Source organism: Abrus precatorius, unplaced genomic scaffold (assembly GCF_003935025.1).
Source record: "Abrus precatorius isolate BTA unplaced genomic scaffold, Abrus_2018 Scaffold11, whole genome shotgun sequence".
NCBI lineage: Eukaryota > Viridiplantae > Streptophyta > Magnoliopsida > Fabales > Fabaceae > Abrus > Abrus precatorius.
In genome coordinates, this window is record NW_020874303.1 from 14,902,200 (window position 1) to 14,913,630 (window position 11,431).

An 11,431-nucleotide genomic window follows, 5' to 3' on the forward strand; every position below is an offset into this window, starting at 1 on the left:
TAATAAAAAATATTTTTTAGTTAAATAATTTTTTTTAAATTATAAAAAATTAAGGTAACCATTGTTTTAAAAAAAATGTGGGTACTATTATTTTTTTATGAACCTACAGTAGAAACTCTTTAAATTAATACTCGATAAATTAATAAACTCTCTAAAATAATAAATTTATCCGGTCCCGACTTGGGCCAATATAAAAAATTAAAAAACTCGATAAAATAATAAGATAATAATTTTTCAGGAGATCCCTTTATAATTTTTGGTCCCAAGAAAATCATAAATTAATAATTCATAGAAACTGAAAAAAATATATTACACTCTATTGAAATATGCTTCAATAGTTGTCTGTTTTCCTTTAAAGTTTAAGTTTATTTGGAGCTCATCTTTAACTTTTTTTATTGCATCCAATAGCTCAGGTGTTGTATTTTTGTATTGTATCATAAAGTTGTGAAGAGTGTTCGACGCCATAAGTGCTTCCTTTCGCGTAACAGGCTCCAAAGACACTGTATCATCTTCGTCGTCATCCTCTGCATTGTTCTCAATGATAGTACTCACAATATCTTCTAAACTCTGAACCTCCGAATATGCTTCATTTTCACCTGGGTAGTTCATTAGATTGTCGATATCCATCTTATTACGATAGCCACACTGATTGATCATAGTCTCGAGGTCTTGAGTTTCTTCATCAAAAGTGGATTCATCCAAATTTCTTGCAATGTCACTATCTGAACGAATTTTACAGTGTCGGAAGCAATTCGCTATTGTTTTTTTTTTAACATCTATCGTCCAAGCTGGGATTGCCAAATTGATAGCATCAAGGACATTTATCTTCCCTGGATCAGATTGTCTTACCTCATAACCTTCCAATATTTTGCAGTAAAACCTTCTACGGTAATGTATCTTGAAAGCTCTTATTATCCCAGCATCGCAAGGTTGAATCTTTGATGTCATGTTGGGTGGCAAGAAGAACAACTCAACGTTTCTTAGCCCTTCAATATTTCTTGGATGTGCTGGACAATTATCCACCACAAGTAGAACTCTTCTACCATGCATCATTTGGTCAAATGAAGGAACATATTCATCAAAAAGCACACTAGTCATCCATGCTTTTTTGTTAGCTCGATACTAACAATTCAAACTATTCATGTTGACATTCTTGAAGCAACGAGGCTTTGCATATTCCCCAATAATCCATAGAGAGATTTTTTCAGAGCCATCTTCATTGCAACAAATAACTACCGTCATCCTTTCTTTATCTTGTTTTCTTCCTTCAAGTTGTTTTGTTGCCAGTGAATGATCAGCTTGTAGCCTATAAAACAACCCAGTTTCATCCATATTGAAAACATCTTTCATAGGGAACTGATCAATTTTCTCCTGAATCGATACCAATTTCTGCTCCATGTCTTGTATATCAACAGACCCACTCTCGTCAAAACGATGAAATGACTTTATGCCATGTCGGTGCTTGAATTTCCCAAGCCATCCTATAGAGAAATTAAAATCTGAATCATCATGAGGATACACGAGTTTCATTGTATCTCTTGCCTTCTGCAAAATTAATTCTCCTATGATATTCACACGTTCTTGATATTGGAGAAACCACTCATAAACAACCTTCTCCATGTCAGGATATTTTGCTAGTTTGTGTCTTTTGATCTCTGCTCTTCCCTTTTCTATTTTAGCAGATAGATAGTCATCTGACCGTTTAAGTGTGTTTGATACTGTTCCTTGACTAACTTTCAACTGAAATTTTCCCTCAAGCCATCTCTGCAAGTCTTTTTGTGTGCTTGCAAAATTATCTCTCTTATACTCACACAACTCCTTATGTATTTGATCTGACATAGTTGATTTTGCAACACCTTTTAGATGAGAAGCCATCTTGTGAGATATGGTTTGAATACTCTAACACATTCATGTAATTTATATATGCCAAACTTGCTTAAGAATACATTGAACACATTTGTTCCTCTTGTTTACATTTACTGTACTTCAAAAGTCATTATTGATTTCCAATGCATATGTAGTGTAGTTACTAATTTATTGTACGTTGAGTCCCAAGGTTCGCTGCAACGTAATTCTAAGAGGCATAGATTAATTTTCCTTTTTGTTTGGTATGTACAGTATAATTACTTAAAAACTCTTTAAATTAATAATTATTAATTTATCGATAAATTAATAACTCTCTAAATTAATAAATTTCTCCAGTCCTGACATTATTAATTTAAAGAGTTTCTACTGTATTTCTAGTTTCAAAGACTATATTATTTTTTAAAAAAATTTGAAGATTTTCTTAAATAAATTTTTTGATAGATGATTTGCAAGTTTTTTTTTTTTTTTTCCTTTCACTTTAATGTGTAAATCCATCAAACTTCGTTCAAAACCAACACTGTTAAGGATCATATATGGATTAAGTAAGATAGATAGAACCATTTTAGGTAACAACATTGCAAAGCACAAATTTGCTCTCGCTATTGTAGGGTGATTGATATTTTTTTCACAATAGAACACTTATTATTAAGCTCCTTAACCATTTTTCTTAATATGTTATCATTTCAAAGACAATGAAATGCATGTCCAAGTGTTTTGGAACTAGAGTTTCTAGAGTTGAGAAAAGGGAAATAAAATTAGTAGAAGATTGAGAATGTAAGCTTACACCATCATTGTTCCTTTTTCTCTCAAATATATTTTGTCTCCTTTCCATAGTAAGCTTTTTTAATCATTCATTGAGATATTAGCCATGACTTCTTTGTTCCTTGACATGATGACCATTTCCTGCTCTATGTTCTTTACTCCAATTCTTCCTTTCCTTTTTTTTGGGACCATCACCATGGAGAGCAGGTTAAAGCAACATCCTTCTTTTTTCTAAGAGCTTTCCTTTTTTTGCCTCCTTCACTCTGAAACTATCTTCCATTTAGCTAGATATGATAGGGGTTGCATTAGCAGCTTTTATTCAATAGTCAATAGGGTTGCTACATTAGAAATTAGTTACTTTTTCTTAGTTTGTTGGGTGCTTTTTTTTTTTTTTAGCGCACTTTGCTTTCTTCTATCAAACGCTCTTATCATACTTTTTAAATTATTTTATTTCTCTCCTAGGTTGTCGTGCCTTCACTTTTCCTATTTTGCCCTTACTCCTTTGTATGATTCCCAACAATTGTCCCACTGTGATTGGGTACAGGGAAGCATGGCCAAACACACTGACCTACTTATGGATCCATGATTAAGAGTGTGCCCCTTGATATTCTCTGTCCTTTTTTAATGCCTAATAACTGTACTTTGCTTCTAAAACTACTCCCAATTGCCTCTTTTGTCATTTAAAAAGATTTTTAGGGTTTAGGATTCCCCCTTTTCATCACCTTTCACCTTCCCTTACTTAATTATACAATGCATCCTTCTTTAATATCTTTATCTTTTTTCTTATGACTCTCACCAAATCTGCTAAGATTACTAATATTGCTAGACCATTTAGGTCCCAAGTCTTAGCGGTGACATCATAGGTAGAGGTGCCAACACCATCTTGATCTTGTCAAATGCTTCTTGATGTTGACTTTTTCATGCAAACCTTTTCCTCTCCTTTGTCAGTTCTCTTAGTGGCTCAAATAACTCAGAAGCGACTGTTACAAATCATCGTATGTACCCCAACTTCCATACCATTCTTTATACATCATTCGTTCTGCTAGGTGGCTGCATTTCTCAATTAGATCTAACCTTGTCATCTGCCATATATATTCCCTTTCTGTGCACTTTGAAACCAAGGAAGTTACCATAATTTACAGCAAAGACACACTTCAAAGGATTCATCTTCAGTTGATAGGTCCTGTGTTGAGATTGTGTAGTCTTTTTTAGTCCTACATTGTCTATTCTTGAGTGACTTTTGTTTTACTATTACTATATAAGTAATCCCCTGTAAAACTTTAAGAATCATCCAGTGAATAAAATATTTCTCTAGTGTAGCTGTGGACGTAGGTACATATATTATGTGCCGAACCACATTAAATTCCTGTGTTTTTTCTCTCTCTTTTCTCTTTCTTCTTTAGTTGATCCTAACAACTGGTATCAAAGCCAATATCTTAGTATACTCTGTGGTTGCAGCAGTGTCTAATCTTCCACATCAGCAAAGATTTGGCTTTTTCCACAGGGCCTTAAAGAAAGTAGTGGGGCTTCCCTTAGCTTAGAGGAAGCAATAGGAGCAATGACATTGGAAGAGGGAAAAGTGAAGATTGAGAAGTTTGACGACAGAGACTTTAGATTCTGGAAGATGCATATAGAAGACTATTTGTATCAAAAGAAGTTGTATAAACGACATGGAGCAGTCAGAATGGGAGTTGTTGGATCGACAGGCACTTGGTGTAGTGAGACTAACACTAGCCAAGAATGTGGTGTTCAACATTGTGAATGAGAAGACTACTGCAGATTTAATGAAAGCATTGTCAAATATGTACGAGAGGCCATCCACAGCAAATAAAGTACATTTGATGCGTCGTTTATTCAACCTCAAAATGGGAGAAGGTAATTCTGTCACTGATCATATTAATGAATTTAATACAATTCTTGCCAATTGGTGTCAGTGCAGATCGTGTTTGATGATGAGGTAAAGGTGTTGATTCTATTATCATCTCTTCTGGAAAGTTGGGCTGCAATTGTTACTGCAGTTAGCAGTTCTTCAAGGAATAACAAGTTAAAGCTTGCTGACATCCGTGACCTGATCTTAAGTGAAGATGTTCGTAGGGAAGATTCAGGGAAACTTTTTAGTTCTGCTTCCAGTTCAACGCTGAATACTGAGAGTAGAGAAAGAAGTAGCTAGAAGGGTCAGAATCAAGGCCGAGGAAGATCAAAGTCTAGAGGGAAAGGGCAAACAAAAGTCCGAAATGATATTATTTGTTGGAATTGTGACAAAAGAGGTCATCAAGGAGGAGGAATAATAATAATAATAATAAGAAGAAGTATGGTGATGAATCTGCAAATATAGCAACTGATGAATCCGAAGATGCTTTACTTTGTAGCCTGGATATTACTATTGACTCATAGGTTATAGACTCAAGTGTGTCTTCCACACTACTCCTTCTATAGAACTATTATCTAGTTATGATTCTGGAAAGTTTGGAAAGGTTTACCTTACAGATGAAAAACCTCTTGACATTGTGGGAAGAGGTGATATTGACATTAGAACTTCAAGTGGGACCTTGTGGACATTACACAATGTCAGACATATTCTTGCCTTAAAGAGAAATTTAATATCTATAGGGCAGTTGGATGATTAGGGACATTACACCACTTTTGGAGATGGAGCTTAGAAGGTAACAAAAGACAATTTAGTTGTAGCTCGTGGAAAGAAGCGAGGGTCTCTTTACATGGTTGCACATGGGGGCATGGTAGCAGTTACTGAGACTGTTGATAGTTCCTCATATGGCATCAAAGACTTGGACACATGAGTGATAAAGGAATGAAGCTTATGGCGTCAAAGGGAAAACTATCAAGGCTGAAGCATGTTGATGTTGGAGTATGTGAACATTGCATCTTCGAAAAGCAGAAAAAGTTAGCTTCTCGAAGTCAAGAAAGAAATCCAAAGTTGAAAAGTCAGAATTCGTGCATACAGATATTTGGGGGCCATCCCTAGTATAATCCCTTGGATGATCACGCTATTATGTCACCTTTATTGATGATTCTACAAGAAAGGTATGGGTTTATTTTCTTAAAAATAAATCTGATGTGTTTTCTATATTTAAAATATGGAAAGCAGAAGTTGAAAATCAGATAAGTTTAAAGATTAAAAGTCTAAAATATGATAATAGTAGAGAGTATGATAGCAAGGAGTTTAAGGACTTCTGCTCAGAAAATGGGATCAGAATGGTCAAAACAGTACCAGGTACACCCGAACAAAATGGTATGGCAGAAAGAATGAATAGAACCCTGAACAAGAGAGCTAGATGTTTGCAGATCCAGTCTGGCTTGCCTAAAATGTTTTGAGCAAAAGCAATAAATACAACAGCTTATCTCATAAATAGAGGACCTTTAGTTATTACCTAAAGAAGTATGGTCTAGAAATGAGATAAAACTTTCACACTTGAGAGTTTTTGGGTGTGTCTCATATGTTTTGATAGACTCTGACAATAAAGATAAATTAGACCCTAAGGCAAAAAAGTGTTATTTTATCGGCTATGGATCTGACATGTATGGCTAGAAGTTTTGAGATAACCAAAACAAGAAAATCATTAGAAGTAGAAATGTTACTTTTAATGAGTACATGTTCTATAAAGATAGATATGTGGAATCTATGGGTGCAACAAGATTGTCAAAAGTTTCTAAAAGTGTAGAACTCTAAGAAATTTCAGAAAGTAATGTAGCCAATAGGAGGTCAGATACAGAGGAAGAGCTCGAATCAGAACCATACTAGAACCCACAACAATGCCAGAAATCCCTATGACCCAATTGAGTAGATCTAGTAGAGTACTAGTAGCACCGCAAAGGTATTCTCCTTCATTGGATTATTATTATTAACTAATGATAGTGAGCCAAAATATTTTGTAGAAGCGATGCAGGGGAATGACTCTATTAAGTGGAGGTTAGCAATGAAAGATGAAATGATATCTCTTCAAAAGAATGGAACATGGTCATTAACCAAGCTACTACAAGGAAAGAAAGCCTTGCAGAACAAGTGGGTTTATAGGCTGAAAGAAGAACCTGACGGTAATAGAAGATACAAGGCGAGACTTATAGTAAAAGGGTTTCAACAGAAATAGGGAATTGACTTCATATAAATTTTCTCTCCTGTTGTTAAGTCGTAGCTGTAGAGAATCTTTACTTGGAGCAATTCGATGTTAAAATTGCATTCCTTGATGGGGCTGTCACGACCCCTTTTATAAGGAACCGAAAACATTGTTTCTACATCACAAACTTATTTGAAAAAAAGTATAGAAAATATAATTATGAAATTCTCTTCTCATTCAAAATAAAACAGAGTTTCTTACAACAAATATCCAACAGAACAACATAATATTACATTTAGTTCATAATATTCAAAAATACCCAAAATTATACTACGTAGCTCCCTCTACATGAGGTCTCAAAATATAGGAAAAAGGACTTTGATGCAATATTACTCAACCCCAGCTTCAATCATTTCTTCACTGGCCCCTCAGCTTGTGAAGTAGATGCAACACCTGCTACATCTGCTCACGTACCACCGTACGATCATCGCAGTACACACGCACACAACGACATAGAAAGAAATGCAAGGGTGAGCTTACCAAACTTAAAATAAAATCATATATATAGAGCAAAATATTTCTCACAGCAATAATCCCATGCATTTCCAGCCCATCTAATGCACAGCATGAAAACGGTTTCCAACTGGTTTCACAGCCTAAGTAATCCAGAAGGAACCGAGCCGGTCCGGGAGCGACCCATTCCGGTATCTTGATCCAGACAGCACAGCTCAGCATGAACTTACCGTTACACGTCTACCCACCTAAACATGTAACTCGGCTCTATAATGATGCAAAACATATATCTCAGCATGATGCACACCGCCAAAATTATTTTAACAGCTCAGCTAAGGCAAGTTTAAGATAGATCAGCCAAAATCTCAGCATTTTAAATCAATTAATAGCAGTTACAGCTTAGAAAATAGCTTTTATTCAATAGATCTAACAAAATCATATCAAAACATCTTAAAATAGCATATTAAACCGTTCAAAACGTAGTTCATAGGTTAAAGTAAACTCCCCTTACCTCAGAACGACGATTCACACTAGATCTACTGAATATTACTTGTTTTATAGCAAGATTCACCGAAGATTTGGCTTTAGAACGGAGTTTCTCCTAAGAATACCATGAACTTCTATGAGAAAGAGAAGAAGAAGAGAAACGAATGGTAAATCTAGCTTCAAACTTAAAGAAACTTACTTCAAATCCTTCAGAATAGACGTAGGATCTCAGATCTGGCGAGAAATCTAAGTTTAGGAAGGTTTTAGTATGAGAGAAATGGTGGTTTTTGGCCTTAGAACCTTTGAGAACCTTGGATAGGGGTGAAGAAATGAAAATTTCGTGTGAAGCCCCCTTTTTATAGAAAATTTTCAAAATTTACTGTTCACCGCCGGAAACACTGTTCACGCCGGAAACACTGTTCAGAGCACTATTCATGCCGGAAAATACTGTACACGCGTATTGTACACGCACTGTACGCGTATGTGACGTCATGATGATGTCACTGATGACGTCATCAGTCACTGTACATACGCGGTTTTCACTGTTCATACACGGTTTGTACGCGGTTTGCACTGTTCATAAGCGGTTTTACTGTTCATCCGACACTGTTCATACGGTACTGTTCACTTTTTTTTTTTTAAAAATAATTTCAAACTCCATCTAAATCTATTCCAATACCAAATAATCCTTCAATTAACATTGAACAAGTATAAAATATTATAGATTACTCAATAATAAATCTCTAGCCTGACAGGGGCTCTAGAGGAAGACATCTATATGGTACAACCAAAAGGTTTTAAAGCTCCAGGCAAGGAGAATCTTGTATGCAAACTTCACAAAAGCTTGTATGACTTGAAACAAGCACCAAGACAGTGGTACAAGAAGTTTAATGAGTTTATGAGCAACTCTGGATTTCACAGATGTTATGTAGATCATTGCTGCTATGTTAAGAAGTATGCTGATAGTTATGTCATTCTTGCTTTAAATGTTGATGACATGTTAATTGCAGGGTCCTGTATAACAAAAATCAATGAATTGAAGCACCAAGACTGTCACAACTGATAAGTTGAGGCTTTGCATTGCCTCAATTGGCCTTCGAGGATAACTGATGATGAAGGCGCTACACTAGGTGAAGAGCACATGAGCTCATTATTTACAAGGACCTAATCAGACTCCAAGTAGGAGAATTGTTGAGATTGTGTAGTCTTTTTTAGTCCCACATTGTCTATTCTTAAGTGACTTTTGTTTTACTATTACTATCTAAGTGATGCCCTGTAAAACTTTAAGAATCATCTAGTGAATAAAATATTTCCCTAGTGTAGCCGTAGATGTAGGTACATATACTGTGTGCCGAACCACGTTAAATTCCTATGTTTTCTCTCTTTCTTTTCTCTTTCTTCTTTAGTTGTTCCTAACATCCTGCATTACTGTAACACAACCCTAATGTGTCCCAGATGCTCCTATTTTCCTCAAGAATTTCATAAGTAACTTGCATTATGCATCATTCAACATACATATGTATGAGTTGTGTGTCGCTAGTGAGAGTGAGTCAGTTCTATGAATTGTTGTGTGGCTTGACTTGTTTCATTATTTGCATAGACTAACCTTTTTTTGTGTTTTGAGCCTTTTTCCTTATTTGCTTGTTTGTTGTATTTTGTGTGTATATGAACCATTACTTGATCAGGGTGTGGGCCCTGCCATTAAAGGACACGTGGAGTTATGATTTATCCTTACAACATATTTTTTGTGGATTAGTAACCTTGGGTCCCACCTATCGAGCCTTCCTTATTTCGAAACATAAGTCAAACCCACAGAGAAGTACACTTCCTCTAATTTATTTCCTTGTGAATACTACCTTTGCATAGATATAGTATGAGAACTGCTCTTAGTTCTGGATGAAGTCACTAATTATTTTGGGGATGTATTTTGTAATACATCTGTGTTAGTTTTTTGGGGTGTATTAGAACCAGGTATATTCCATTTTATTTGACTATATTTCTTCCATTTCCCAATGATGTTAGAATTTATTTGATGATGAGACATGTTAATCTTATATGATTGTGATGTTACTTCAAACTATGATGATGTTTTATGGTTAATGTTGAGGGAGAGACTTTCCCCAATGTCTTAATGAAATGGAGAAAGTTGCTATGTACATATATACTTTGTGATGATGACCAGGTGTTGTATGTGAACATAAAGGAAATTTTTGCATGCATATAAAATTATAATTAGCACATATGTATATTAATGTGTTTATTAGGTGTAAATATGTTGTGGATGTTAACTCTCTCGTATAGAGGGAGTAATTCCAATAATAATATATGCCCAAATAGATCCTTGGGTCTAATGTTATTACTTTCTAGAAGCATGTCTTTCAATAAATGAAACAATTTTGTAAAACTTTTATCAGTTAACTCATTTTTTTCCTTCAAGTTAACTAATTTTAATAGTGCTGACAATTGTATGAAATTAGTATACCCTTACACTATGTCAGAAATTAGTTTTTGAAGTGCTAACTTAGACAGCGGTTAGTAAAAATCGTTTTATAACTATATATTTAGAGAGCGGTTCTCAATTAACTACTCTCAGATCTATACTTCTAAGAGTGATTAATAGAGAACCACTCTCAGATATATACTTTTGAGAGCGGTTCTTTGTTAACTGCTCTCAGAACTATACTTCTGAGAGCGGTTCTCTATTAATCGCTCTCTAAAGTCACATATTGGAGAGCGGTTAATAAAGAACCGCTCTCTAAAGTCGTTAAAGTTGTTTATAAATGAAACACGCTTAACACATTTCTTCTTCTTAGCTAACAAAGTTAATCTCTTTTACTGTAAGTTCTGTTCGTCTTCTCTGCTCTCTTATACTCTTTTCATCTTTTCTTTTAGCATGCTCTCTTCGTCTTCTCTCACTAACAAAGTAATTTTTTTTTTCACATATGTAAGTACCTCTTCATTCTCTGTTACTCTGCTCTCTTCATCTTCTTTGTGATAATAATTAGTTTTTTTTCCATATCTGTAGGTACCTTTTCATTCTTTGTTAGCCTGCTCTCTCCATATTTTTTGTATTAACAAATTGATTTTTTTTTCACATTTGTAGGTACTTCTTCATTCTCTCTTTCTTTCTTCTTCTTTTTGTTAATGGTGAATCATCCATTATCTCTTTATTTCTTTTTTCTCTCTATTAACGTTAAAAATCATCCTACTAATTATTTTTTATGATAAAAATGAAGAAAACTCACAAAGAAATCAATTCCAAATTTTTATTTAAACGTAATAATAAATTAATTGTACTTTGCAGCAGAAAACTAAAAAAGAAACTAATTTCAAATTTCAGATTCGCAGTCTACATTTATACTTTGGAGAGTAGTTCCACGTGGATCCACTATCTAATCTTACGCGTATACTTTGGAGAGCGGTTATTTAATCACTTTCTTAAATATAACACATCAGATAGCGCAAGATTTTAGAACAGTTCTAAACACTCTCTAATTTAAAACGGAACTAATCTCAGATCTCTATTCTGGCGTAGTGTTAATACAAAAGCTTGTTAAGATCTTGGCACAAATTAAAAACAAATATGTCATCTCTCAAAAGACTCTTCCCTGATATCACATATCAAATATGTTAGTAAATCGTTCATCTTTACATCAACCTCAGTTGTTTGGAAAACATGGACATCTTTACTAATTTGTTGTATCGTATCTATCTCGTATAACTCTTGCAAA

The 11,431-nt window shown here is 34.6% G+C and overlaps 1 pseudogene; it reads right to left on the minus strand.

The window, feature by feature from the left end:
• Window positions 1-309: 309 nt before the first annotated feature.
• Window positions 310-1,875, minus strand: LOC113856389 (annotated as a pseudogene).
• Window positions 1,876-11,431: the final 9,556 nt, after the last annotated feature.